Source organism: Lynx rufus, unplaced genomic scaffold (genome assembly GCF_022079265.1).
Source record: "Lynx rufus isolate CCGP_SWC_20201006 ecotype Redwood Valley unplaced genomic scaffold, mLynRuf1.p SCAF_7, whole genome shotgun sequence".
NCBI lineage: Eukaryota > Metazoa > Chordata > Mammalia > Carnivora > Felidae > Lynx > Lynx rufus.
In genome coordinates, this window is record NW_025814889.1 from 91,778,925 (window position 1) to 91,791,567 (window position 12,643).

Below are 12,643 nucleotides of genomic sequence, written 5' to 3' on the forward strand. Positions count from 1 at the left end.
CTCTTGGCTCTAGTCCACGTCCACTACTAATGGGATTGATCCACGCGCATAAATCTGAAGGGCCTTGCTAGGCACGTAGGAGGTTATTCTATCCCAAACTGCTACCACGTGCAGTTACTAGTCTAAAAGCAAACGTTTCGAGCATTGGGTAGGGGACCGGAGATACAAAATCTACATGATGATCCTTGTCTTTAGGGAGCTTAGGGAGCTTAGGGAGCTTGTCGGGGGTTAATGACTATGATAGAATGGAGTGGAAATACCATTAAACGATTACTTTTTCTGGAATGTAATTTACATAGGCAGGATCACTTTAAACAAGTAACAATAATTCATTGGGATATATGTCATATTAGGATTATCAACAGAATGCTGTAGAAGCAAAAGAAAAAAAGGAGAAAAATAGTGGGGTGAGTGGGTAGGTTAGGGAGTGAGGAAACTGTGGGTAGCTTTTCCAGAGGAGACAGCCCTGAAGCTTGATCTTGAAGGCAAAGCAGAAGCTTATCCATGGAGGGAGGAGAAGGCAAATATTCCAGAGAAGAGAAACAGCATGCAGCATGGGGCAGATGGGAACAGAGCTTGAAAGAAATGGAAACAACTAAGTGAAGAGAAAACCAAATTAAAATTTAGCCTAATGAATTTGGGGGAAGCCAACAATACGCAAAGTTACTATTATCTCAAAACACCATTTTCTTATGAAGACAACACATCACAACACTTCCCAAATGTGGGGTTCTTAACAAATACAGGGTACTTCCCCTCTCAGGAATGGTCCCTCGACCCAGTGAGCATACAGAAGCACAAGTCAACCCATTCTGCTTTTTAAATCTACAGAAAGCTCTAACTTTGCATGCTCCTTGTTGTTTTTAAAATTTGTTTTCTGGTGAGTAAGACACCAGCCTAAAGTAGAACACTAATCTAAACATTATTATGGATGGAGTAATAAAGAAGAAATTCTACAAGCTCTTTATTCCCAATAGTCACAAAGGTCAGAGGCCAAAAATAACGTAACTTAGAGCAGTGTAGAATAGACTCCAATAAGAAAACAAGATTTAAAAATAATTACAGTTATAAAAATTTAGATCCAGGGGCGACGTTAGGCAGCCTGCCCTAATAGAACATGGCAGATGCTCAGAAAACACTTGTTAAATGAATGATTGAATAATTATTCTATTCAGTGGTTTAGACACAGTTCATCCTATGGGGAGCCTGGGTGGCTCAGTCAGTTAAGCGTCCGACTTTGGCTCAGGTCACGATCTCATAGTTCGTGAGTTCGAGCCTTGTGTCAGGCTCTGTGCTGACAGCTCGGAGCCTGGAGCCTACTTTGGATCCTGTGTCTCCCTCTCTCTCTGTCCCTCCCCTGCTCATGCTTTGTCTCTCTCTGTCTCTAAAAAATACATAAATGTAAAATTAAAAAAAAATAAAAAAAAAAGAAACAGTGCATCCCGGAGGTGGCGCTGGGGTCTGTAAACCCCAAAGTAATCTCTGTACAGCAATGAAGGTTTAAGCTTCTCTGTGGACAAGTTTGGCCTGGTACCTGACAACAGGTGCTTTATGAATATCTCACAGTCAACAAATGAAGGGATAAGCAAATACTTTAATAAATAGAAGGACGGAGCTGTTTGAACACTGCTAATCCCGAAACAAGAGAGTAAAGTCTAAATGAAGAAGATAAAGACTGAATTTCATTCTCTACTGACCCACCTCCAACCTCACCTTTGCCATACCTTACTTTTCTTGGATCAAGAGAAGCAGAAAAATGACCTTTTCCTCACTTCAGAGGGAGGTGGGGAAGATAATATGTTTTTTTTATGTTTCTTTATTTTTGATATAGAGAGAGACAGAGCATGAGTGGGGGAGGGGCAGAGAGAGAGGGAGACACAGAATCAGAAGCAGGCTCCAGGCTCTGAGCTGTCAGCACAGAGCCCGACGCGGGGCTCGAACTCATGGAGTGTGAGATCATTGGAGTGAGAGATCATGACCTGAGCCAAAGTCAGACGCTCAACCAACTGAGCCACCCAGGCGCCCCGAAGACAAATATGTTAATATGTGCAAAGCTTCTGGAGTTCACCGGAGAGGGGCACTACTGGTATTAACCTCATCATTATGAGCTTCTTGTGAAAACATACCTCTCACGTCTTCAAACAAACCATTATTGATGAGATCTCAGATGCCTTCAGTTAGAAGAGGGACGGGGCTGTGTGGCAATAGGGAAAACTGCCGACAAAATAAACCTACCTGGTCCTCAGCCTTGGACTCACATGGGGCTCGGTTTGGGGGCGATCACAAACATAAGCCCTTACCTGCAGTTGTGTGGTAAAGGGCTGGTGAGTGTGCTCACCGGCACTGGACTGGTGGGAGGCAATGATGAAGTAAATGCACCTTTCTCTGTGCACTGAAAGCCCTGATTTTCAACTAAATTCCAGGAGAGTAAGGGTAAAGATGAAAAACAGGGGATTTGAAGATATTTCAACAGTTTATTTTTATTTTTTTTAATGGCAAGTACTGACCCTATTCAAGCTACATTTCTCATGTCAACATTGTGGAAGAATTGATCTCATCAGCAGATGCAAATCAAGAACCCTTCAGTATAGGGAAGTGGAATAAAAATAAAAGCTTATTGATCTCCTTATTATTGATCTAGCCCATACATCTAAGTTCATCTGGATCCCAGAACAAGAAAAAAAAAATTCAGTGCATAGAATTAAATTGAGAAAAGAATATCAACAGCAATGGTTTCTACAATATGTAAAATAATCAGAGATTAGAAGCTTGGGAAAGAATGAAGCTCATTACTAAATGGGACTTCTCTGCTAAATGAAACTTATTACTAACTACCCTCAGTTATGCAGGCTCATGAGATCTGTCTCAAAATTCTTCTCAGTCACCATGCTATCAATACACACGTGGATCTGCATATGCACTGGAAAGGATCAACACATCAAAAATAGAACCAGGAGTGAGCAAACATAATTAGGACCAGAATTAATTGCAAGGGATTTAAAAAGACAATTTTACTTGTCCACAGCATCATATTCTTTATGAGAATGCCTGATATTTTTAAAAAAAATCATTATTGAACAGTAACGATTGTACTCGTGCCATATTTTCAACCACACACGCCATCAAAACTTGACATTTCCATGATTCTCTCAATTCCACATATGCAGAGCAGAACTTAACTAATTCTCCCCAAGATAGGTCCATTTCAGTATCTCCTTTCTGTCAGTTTGACCAGCTTCCCTCGTCTCCTCAGCTAGACATCTAGGCAGAAACGTTCTCTCTTTTCTTGCCTCCATCCTCTGGGACTCTGCCATCACTAGAAGCACAGAAAGAAAATACTAGATTTGTATCAGGAGGGAATTCACTTAACGTCTGAGTCTCCATTTCCTCATGTGTTCAGTGAGGATGACCGTCGTCTTCCTCCTACTCCCCAGCTATCTTGTTGACTCCAGGTCAGTCCTCCACCCTCTCCCCTCCAGGGGTTTGATAGGAGGAGTCTGTTGAACTTATTTGGTTGCTCAGGGGGTCCAAGACAGGCTGAATAAATGCCAACTGTCGTTGTCGTCCTCGTCGTCGTCGTCATCAGCATCCATCATTCTCCATTTTCACCAGTCAGTCCCAGCGCACATGCCCACTTCACATCGGATTACCACATGCATTCAACAAACAAGCGCTCAATGACCATGTCCGCTGGCACCACGAATACTGGGCGCTGTGCATACAAAGATAAGATGAGCAAGTCCTTAGTCTTACAAAGATAAGTCTAGTGTCCAAGATAGACACATATAGACGATTGAAGTAAAAATGCGGTAAGCTGGTTCTGGTGAGCCCTGGGCGGTTCAGTAACTAATACTTCCCTTCCCCTTCCCAAGAAGAGAGATGTGCAAGAGTCAGGTGGACGGAAGGCAAAGCACCGCCACTGTAACCAATAAACCTGATCCTGGAGAACGTGGCTTGGTGTGAGAATCCAAACAGCTGGCTAGCACACTGTGAGTCAGACCAACTTACACTGTCAATGTCGCAAACACAGCTAATGAGAGCCCCCTGCAGGAGGCCCGTGCCTGAAGAATGTAAGGCGGGTAGAAGTCAAGGAGCACTGGTTCCCCAAGAGAGGGGAGAGGGAGGAGTTTAAGAGAGCATGCTCAATTTCCTACTCCAACTAACCAGACCCACCAGCCGGCCTCCCGTGAGGAAGCAAGCTGGGGGAGAGCCATGCAGCGAGGGGGCAGAAGCTTCCCACCTCCCGCGCGAGAAATATTAGAGACCCGCAGAGTACTGCAGTGGCAGTGGCAGTGATGACATCACCCAGGCTGTGCGGGGGGGCTTAGAGGAAACCAGAGCAAAACTCCTAGAGGAGTTTCATTTCAGAGAACAAGCAGGAGTTACGGCAAGGCCAGCCTGGGAGGTAGGCAGGACGGGGCTTGGCTGGGGAGGGCCCTGGATGGCATGTTACGGGGAGTCGACTTCATCATGGGTAATAGGAGCCACCGAAGGCTTTCCGTCAAGGTCTGACGTAGTCGGACTTGTGTTTTAGACAAACAACTGTGGTGGTTGTTGAGGATGGACTGGAGGGGGAGACATCAGATCAGTTCTGAGGGTATTCAAATACTTCCTGGAGCCTGAGGTAAGATAATGCCGTCAGGGCCCAAGAAAAGACAGACTTGGGAAATATTTTGGAAGGATCACCGACAAAGCTTAGGAAATGCTTTGCTGCTGCCTGAGTCCTCGTGTCTCCAAGCCATCCGTTTTTTCCAAACCATTTTAAATCTTCCGCAGGCTGTGTATGGTCCCGCTTTGTGCCAGGCACTATACCACATGATTGACCTTCATGATGTGAGTGTTAATAACTCCTGTTTGGCAGAAGAGGTCACTGAGAATCAGTGAGGTTAGGTCTAATAAGACCCAGTGAGTAGGAGGAATTCACATCTAGGCAGTCTAATTCCAAAACCTGTGCAATTAACCAAAATGACCCTCCCCCTTTCTACACTCATTCATACTGTCCTCCTCTACTGCTGATATTCCCCCAGGTCCTCCAGGTACCAAAGTGCCCTCCTTGGTCTCCTCTGCCTCGCCCCACCCCATCCTCCTTTTTCACAGCTGCCTCCTGGCATTGCCTACTCGGATGCTTTTCCATTGAGCACCTCCTTGAGCTACCCACTTTAATTATTCAACAGCACACATTTTATTTTGTGAATAGGAAATATACATACAAGGTAAGGAATTCAAACACTTCATTAAAATACAATAAAAAGCAAGTACTCTTCCAGGTCCTTTCTCCAGGAGCAGCTACTGTTACCAATTTGTGAAATGCTTCTGAAAAGATATATAAGACATATAGAACCATAAATAGATGCATGCCCTTCAGGCTGCCCATGGGAAGCTTTCTCCAACTCCTGTGTTCACTGCTGTCTTCTTCCTCTGGATTCTTCCTATTTATCCACAGAGCCGTGCCCCGGATTTTAGCATACAATTAACCTCAAGTTGTTTCATACATATTAGCCTTGTCTCCTTGAGGGCAATGGCTGTTACACACACATCAGAATGTTAGACACACAGTAGTTGTTCAATAAATACCTGCTGATTAATTAAGCCTCCTCGAATTAACTTCACGCTAGCTTAAATGGTGTATTTCATGCAAACCTTTAATAGAACCCATTCACAAGCTTTTTACATGGTTACTTTTGCAATAGCTATCTACTTAATTGGTCATCAATCTCTTTTTAGAACTCCAAGTATAAGTAGCCAGAAAAAAAAAATTATTATGGATGATGACATTACGGTGAATGCAGTCATTTAAAAACCTAAATCTCAAGACATTCAAGTATCACAGAGCTAGTCATGCAACACAAATTTCAATTCCACTCTGAGAAGCCTGGGTTGTCAATATTGGGGAAAAGGGAGTACAGATTCCTCCTGCGGTGCCCCAACAGGGGTATTATTTCTGCCATGTCTACCCATTTACTCTCGGCTATACACTCAGGCTAAATTTTAAATTTTAGATGTTGGCTCCATTACGTTCACGATATTGCATTCAAAGGAGACCACCAGGCTCACTTACCTACTCCTCAAGGGAACGGATCTCAGATAATCTGTCAAGGAAAGACCAGTTGCTTCTTTTCCCTGCGACTCAATGCTGTTCTCATTGAATAATGCTCTAAAACTACAATTTCCTCCCTAATTTGGGATCTCTTATGCTAAATTCACTTCTTTTGTTCTCTTGACAGTTTCCGGTCATGGTTTAGAGTCTGCTTTCAGGGTAGTAATTTTTGATACTTATTTTTAGTGACAGCAAAAATTCTATGAAAGGGTTCAAGTGAATGCCTTGCCCTGTGCATTTTACAAGCCCAAAGAAAATTACATTTCAGAGAAGGTACATATCCAATTACTAGGAAATGAGTTACAACAAAGTGGCCATAAGAGGCGGTGTAATAAAGACAGCCTCAATTAAAAGTCACACAGCAAAGCGAAAAAGAGACACAATGCGATGCACATTAATGGCTTATTCAGAAGCTAAATATAAGAGTGGGTGGTAGAAACATGAAGTTCCTTTCATGTGCAAGTTCATGAATCACTCTATTTCACAGGGGGTAAAGTAGGAAAGGGTGGGGGTCTCTGCTGAGATGGGTAAAAAGCAGTAGTTAGAATTCAAGGAGTAAAACAACTCTCAGCCACCTTGCGAAAAATTATTCCAGACAGTTCTTACCAAGTTTAATCTGTTGTTTTTTTTTTTTTTTTTTTTTTTTTTTTTTTTTTTTTTTTATGAAGTTTATTGACAAATTGGTTTCCATACAACACCCAGTGCTCATCCCAAAAGGTGCCCTCCTCAATACCCATCACCCACCCGCCCCTCCCTCCCACCCCCCATCAACCCTCAGTTTGTTCTCAGTTTTTAACAGTCTCTTATGCTTTGGCTCTCTCCCACTCTAACGTCTTTTTTTTTTTCTCCCTTCCCCTCCCCCATGGGTTCCTGTTGAGTTTCTCAGGATCCACATAAGAGTGAAACCATATGGTATCTGTCTTTCTCTGTATGGCTTAAAAATATGGAACGCTTCACGAATTTGCGTGTCATCCTTGCGCAGGGGCCATGCTAATCTTCTCTGTATCGTTCCAATTTTAGTATATGTGCTGCCGAAGCGAGCACAAGTTTAATCTGTTTTAAAAGCAACACCGGGAGACGAATGAAGCGCAAGTGAGCACAGGCACACAGTCATACCCACGTTTTGGTTCCGTAAATACTATTGTGCTGCTGAAGGACGGGGGTCCTGCCTTCATGGAACCTTTGGGGAGTGGACACCTGATTACGTTGCCGTGGTGCGACCTCCAGAGCAGAGCCGGCAAAGTGCTTAAAAGTCAGCGGAGGAGATCTAATAGCCGGAGGTAGTGGTGGGAGTCGAAGAGAGAGGGAGGCAGGAGAAAGAGGAACAGGCTGTCTCACGAATGCAATGTAGTGAGGCTGAAGCTTGCTGGCCGCGTGAGCCTATGTGGGTGTGAGGGTTGGGCATGTGTACGCAGCAGGCAAGCGCAGCTGGCGTGAACAGTAGGGGATGTCTATCGGCTTGCAAAGATCCGTCAATCCCTCAAAGAATCTGGAAGTCGGGAACTTCAGAAAGCCTCTAAGCCAGCACAGTGGCATGATGGCATTTGCCTTAAAAACAACCAGGAGGCACCAGTGTAGAGGATGACGTGGTAGGTGAGCCCCCGTGGTAGGTGACGGGGCTCAGAATGAGGGGAGGGCCAATGCGGGGGAGAAAGGGAGTGAACATCTGAGGAATGTTAACGATAGAGGACCAACCGGCCCAGTGACTGATGAATATGAGGAGCGAGAGGAAAGAAGAACCCAAGATGACTCCCAGATCTCATGTCCGGGGGGAGGATGGAGCCACTCACAGGAGAGGAGGTAAACCAGGAGGAGCATGTCCAGCGACACTACACATGAGCAAAATGAAGAGCATCTTCTTTAAAGAAGAACGGGCTGGGTGACTTTCTGCCTATCAGACATTAAAGTGTATGACAAATCTATACTAATTACAACCATGTAGTGGGGAGAGAGGAAATGAGGAGTTGGTGTTTAACAGGTACAGAGTTTCTACGTGAGATGATAAAAAGACCTGGGAAAGGACAATGGTGATGGCTGCACAATATTGTGAATGTCCTGAAAAGTACACTTAAAAATGGTTAGAATGACCGGAGCGCCAGGGTGGCTCCGTCGGTTGAGCGTCCGACTTCAGCTCAGGTCATGATCTCGCCGCTCGTGAGTTCGAGCCCCCATCGGGCTCTGTGCTGACAGCTGGAGCCTGCTTCTGCTTCTGTGTCTCCCTTTCTCTCTGCCCCTAACCCACTCGCATTCTGTCTCTGTCTCTCTCAAAAATAAATAAACAGAAAAATAATTTTTTCAACGTTTATTTATTTTTGGGACAGAGAGAGACAGAGCATGAACAGGGGAGGGGCAGAGAGAGAGGGAGACACAGAATCTGAAACAGGCTCCAGGCTCCGAGCCATCAGCCCAGAGCCCGACGCGGGGCTCGAACTCACGGACCGCGAGATCGTGACCTGGCTGAAGTCGGACGCTTAACCGACTGCGCCACCCAGGCGCCCCAGAAAAATAATTTTTAAAAATGGTTAGAATGATTAAAAAACCCAACCACCATGTAACAAAGGTGTGGGGAGCACATGTATGTCAATGAAAAGGAACAGACAGATTTAAAGCAGATCCCGGTATATGGAAGAATCCAGGAGACAAAGGAAGGGTATATCTACCGAAGTGATACAGGGTGAAATTAGCTAACTCCTTTGAAAAATTCAATGTAGATACATTGCACAAACATCAAAATGAACTCTAGTTTGATAAGCGTAACATGTAAACAATGAGCATAAAATACCTATAAAACCATTTTATGTGAATATTGGATCTGTGGATAGGAAAGAACTTTCAAAGCATAAAAGCAACGGAAGAAAGAAATTATAAAGAAATGTTTATCATAAGAAAGAATTATCAAAAAAATCAACAAATTTTCATGTTCAAAAAGGGTTAATGTTAAAAGAATTCAAATATAAGTCAGAACTGTAATGGATTTGACATGAATATGAAAAAAGTTAATATTATTCCACAAAGAACACATAGAAATCAATAAAAAGGTCACTAAGATCCAAATAAAAAAAATAGACAAAAGATGTGATGGAATAGCACAGTAAGGGACAAATATAAATATCCCAGAAATATATGAAAAACTTTTCAGCATCACACATAATCACAGAACTGCAGAACAGAGCAATGAGATGTGATTCCCATATTAAATTAAGAGCTGACCAATGCTCACAAGCACTCTGCAGAACATGTACGTGCCTAGCTTCCATAGGCAGGAGATCAATTGAGTACTGCTTTTCCAGGGAGCTCCCTGGTGACTTGTAGCAAGAGCCTTAAACATGTTCCAAACCCTTGATCCAGTAATTGCATTGTTGAGATCGCACCTAAAGAAATATTTGGAAATGCAGCCAAGATTTTTGCATATCATCACAGTCTCTCTCTTCTTTTACTGGCTTAAAAATAAAGAACTTGTCGATAATTCTTTCATTTGTAACACTTTTCCCCATTATTCCTCTATATAATTCCTTCTTTTCCTTCAGGTGTCCTTGAACCCTGACCACACTGCTATCCCTGCTCTACATTAACTTAGGATCCTGCAGCCCCACCTTGATGTCACTCATTATGCTGGTAATTGTTGCCCTCCTCTGTCTGGATGTCTTGTCTCCATGACAAGTTCCATGAAGGTCTTCTTCTCTCTGATATATCCATCACCCAACAGAGCCCCAAATGCAAATACATAGTACTTGTTGAATGAATGCATGAGTGAATGAATGATTACTGAGAAATAGCCTGTAATCAATTTTACTTTTCTTTTCTCCCTAAGAGTCCACAATTATCTTATGTGACTTTTTATTTTTTCTTTTTGGAGAGAGAGAAAGAGAGAGAACATGAGCAGGATGAAAGAAAGGGAGAGAGGAAGAGGCAGAGGGAGAGGGAGAGAGAAAGAGCGAGAGTGAGAGTGAGAGAATCCCAAGCAGGCTTCACACTCAGTACAGACCCCAACCCAGGGCTCAATCCCATAACCCTGGGATCACTACTTGAGCCAAATTCCGGAGTCAGATGCTTAACTGACTGAGCCACCCAGGTGCCCCTTATGTGACTTTTTAATTCCAAATAACTACAATCAAAGTTATTTAAAACAGCATCCTTTCATATAGTTTACCTAGTACCTTATAGGTCAATGCTCTATAAATCAACTGTGAAATACTGCATAGGATTTAAAACTAATAAAAACATCTGCTTCATACTTGTTCTTAATTTTTCCGTAGGGGAAAAAGGAAAACAAATTCAACCACCTTGCAGCTTGTGAGCTGGCTTCCCATGAAATAAGCAGTTCAAGTTGTGTCTACCCTGTGACCTTTACTCTGTCCCCAGGATCCACAGGTTCTTAGGAATGTCCAACCTTAGAACCTTCATGCTATAGCTTCCAGGCCGTAGCTGCCGCTCTGAGAATTTCCTGGATGCGACTCTTGGATTGTGAGATCTAAGGAATTCTTTATTACTACTGAAGTACACACACACTCTGACAGGTTAAAACACACCCTGTAAATAAGCAATGTGGATTCAAAAAAAAAGTGCTTATACTCTGTCTCTGAAGTCTGATTAAAAATAGTAAACACTATCCTTCTTCTCTGAGCAGTAGCGATAGGCCTGGTGATTTTACTACCTGAACCAATCACTGATTTAAAAAAAAAAAAAAAAGTGGTGAATGTACTGGTCTATTTAGAGGTCCTGACCCTCTCTGAGCACTTCCCACAACTTCTTTTAAAAAGAGAGAGGGGGGCGCCTGGGTGGCTTGGTTGGGTAAGCGTCCGACTTCGGCTCAGGTCACGATCTCGCGGTCCGTGAGTTTGAGCCCCGCGTCGGGCTCTGGGCTGATGGCTCAGAGCCTGGAGCCTGTTTCAGATTCTGTGTCTCCCTCTCTCTCTGCCCCTCCCCTGTTCATGCTCTGTCTCTCTCTGTCTCAAAAATAAAAAAACGTTAAAAAAAATTTTTTTTAAATAAATAAATAAAAAGAGAGAGGGCTTTCTTGAAAGTGGTGGGAGAGACGGTGGTGACCCCCTCCTTCCACCTTTTTCCTGCTTATTCCTCCTTCACAAAGTTGGAACCTGGTGAATGTCCCCATAAACCAACCACTCCTAAAATTCCTTTCAGTGCCCTGTAATGCTAATTTTACTGAAAATTAAAAACCCACGCATTTTTGCTAAAACAGTGCTCCCTCAGTTTTAACATGTTACACATTAATGTTATACTACAGAATATCATGTTAAGTGAAAAAAGTCGGTTTAGAGAAAGACAAATACCGTATGATTTCACTCCTATGTGGGATTTAAGAAAGTAAACAATCCTAGGGGAGAAAAGAGGGAGGCAAACCAAGAAACAGACTCTTAACTCTAGAAAACAAACCCATGGTTACCAGAGGGGAGTGGGGGTGGGTGGGTGACATAGGTGACGGGGATTAAAGAGGGCACTTGTTTTGACGCGCACCGGCCGTTATTTGCAAGTGCTGAATCACTAAATTGTACATCTGAAACTAATATTACACTGTATGTTAACTGGAATTTAAATAAAAACTAAAAAGAGAGTGCTAGTGTCATTAAAAGTAACTTAGTGTACTATGCGAGATTTTGGTTTCTTTTTTTAATTAGGATTACTAATTATGTGTAATACTGAATGTTAATTGAAGGTCTATCTTGCCTGAGAGAGGTTATTAACAATTTTTTAAAGAAGAAACAGAGAAAAACAATGTGTGTTTGTATGACAGTCCCTATTCTAAGAATGCTGTTAAGTCTAAAAGGGCATATTTACAAGTTACCTTGTTACTATCTTTTGAATATTCAAAGTGAGCTGGTCATAAAGTCTCCTATCCAGCAGCAGCACTGGGACCTGTCTTGGGACATTCAGCACGCACAGCGCATGCACCCCGTGGGAAGAAGGTAACGACGGTGTTCATAATGCTCTTTGACATCAGTACTCGATAAACAGAATTAAGCATAACTTCCTCGCAGAGTCGAATGTGGCAAATTAAAGTAGTTAAAAAAAAAAAGAGAAACGATCTAACCTGTCTAAAATTTTATTTGTTTACATTTTGGGTATCTGTAATGAAAGGAGTGTCTTTCAGACTAAATCAAGGTGATTCTAAAAGTTTGCAACACCAGAGTTGATTTGTTAGTTCACCTAAGTTCTTTTAGGAAGTTTTAATGTGTAACGCTTATATTCTTAGTTCAGGATCAGGGAGATCAATGTTAATCCAGTGTTCCCAAGTGATGATCAAATAAATTATTTTAAAAATAGAATGAAAAATAAGACCAACCCTTCAGTGCTCTCTCTCAGTCTTCTTTTTCTCCTCAAAACTAAACAGACAATAGTCACCCCAATTTAAAAAGTACGTCAGGGAGAACAGCAGCCTCTGGTTGGGTGGGCCCAACCACACCGAACAATCAAGAGATGGAGAAAGTGGGCACTGGAACACGTATTTAATAGTGTTCCCTTTGTACAATCCTGTGGAATGGACAGACTTTTTTTTTTTAATTTTTTTTTTCAACGTTTTTTTATTTT

General features: G+C 42.6%; 1 protein-coding gene and 1 non-coding gene across 3 annotated transcripts in view; both read right to left on the minus strand.

The window, feature by feature from the left end:
• The window catches only part of GRIP1 (glutamate receptor interacting protein 1), a 404,358-nt gene that overhangs the window by 295,445 nt on the left and 96,270 nt on the right, over nt 1–12,643 (minus strand). The gene's annotated exons all lie outside the window — the stretch shown is intronic.
• Nucleotides 7,035–7,141, minus strand: LOC124502724 (U6 spliceosomal RNA). Its single transcript, XR_006959988.1, has one exon. It is a non-coding gene; the product is annotated as a U6 spliceosomal RNA (small nuclear RNA).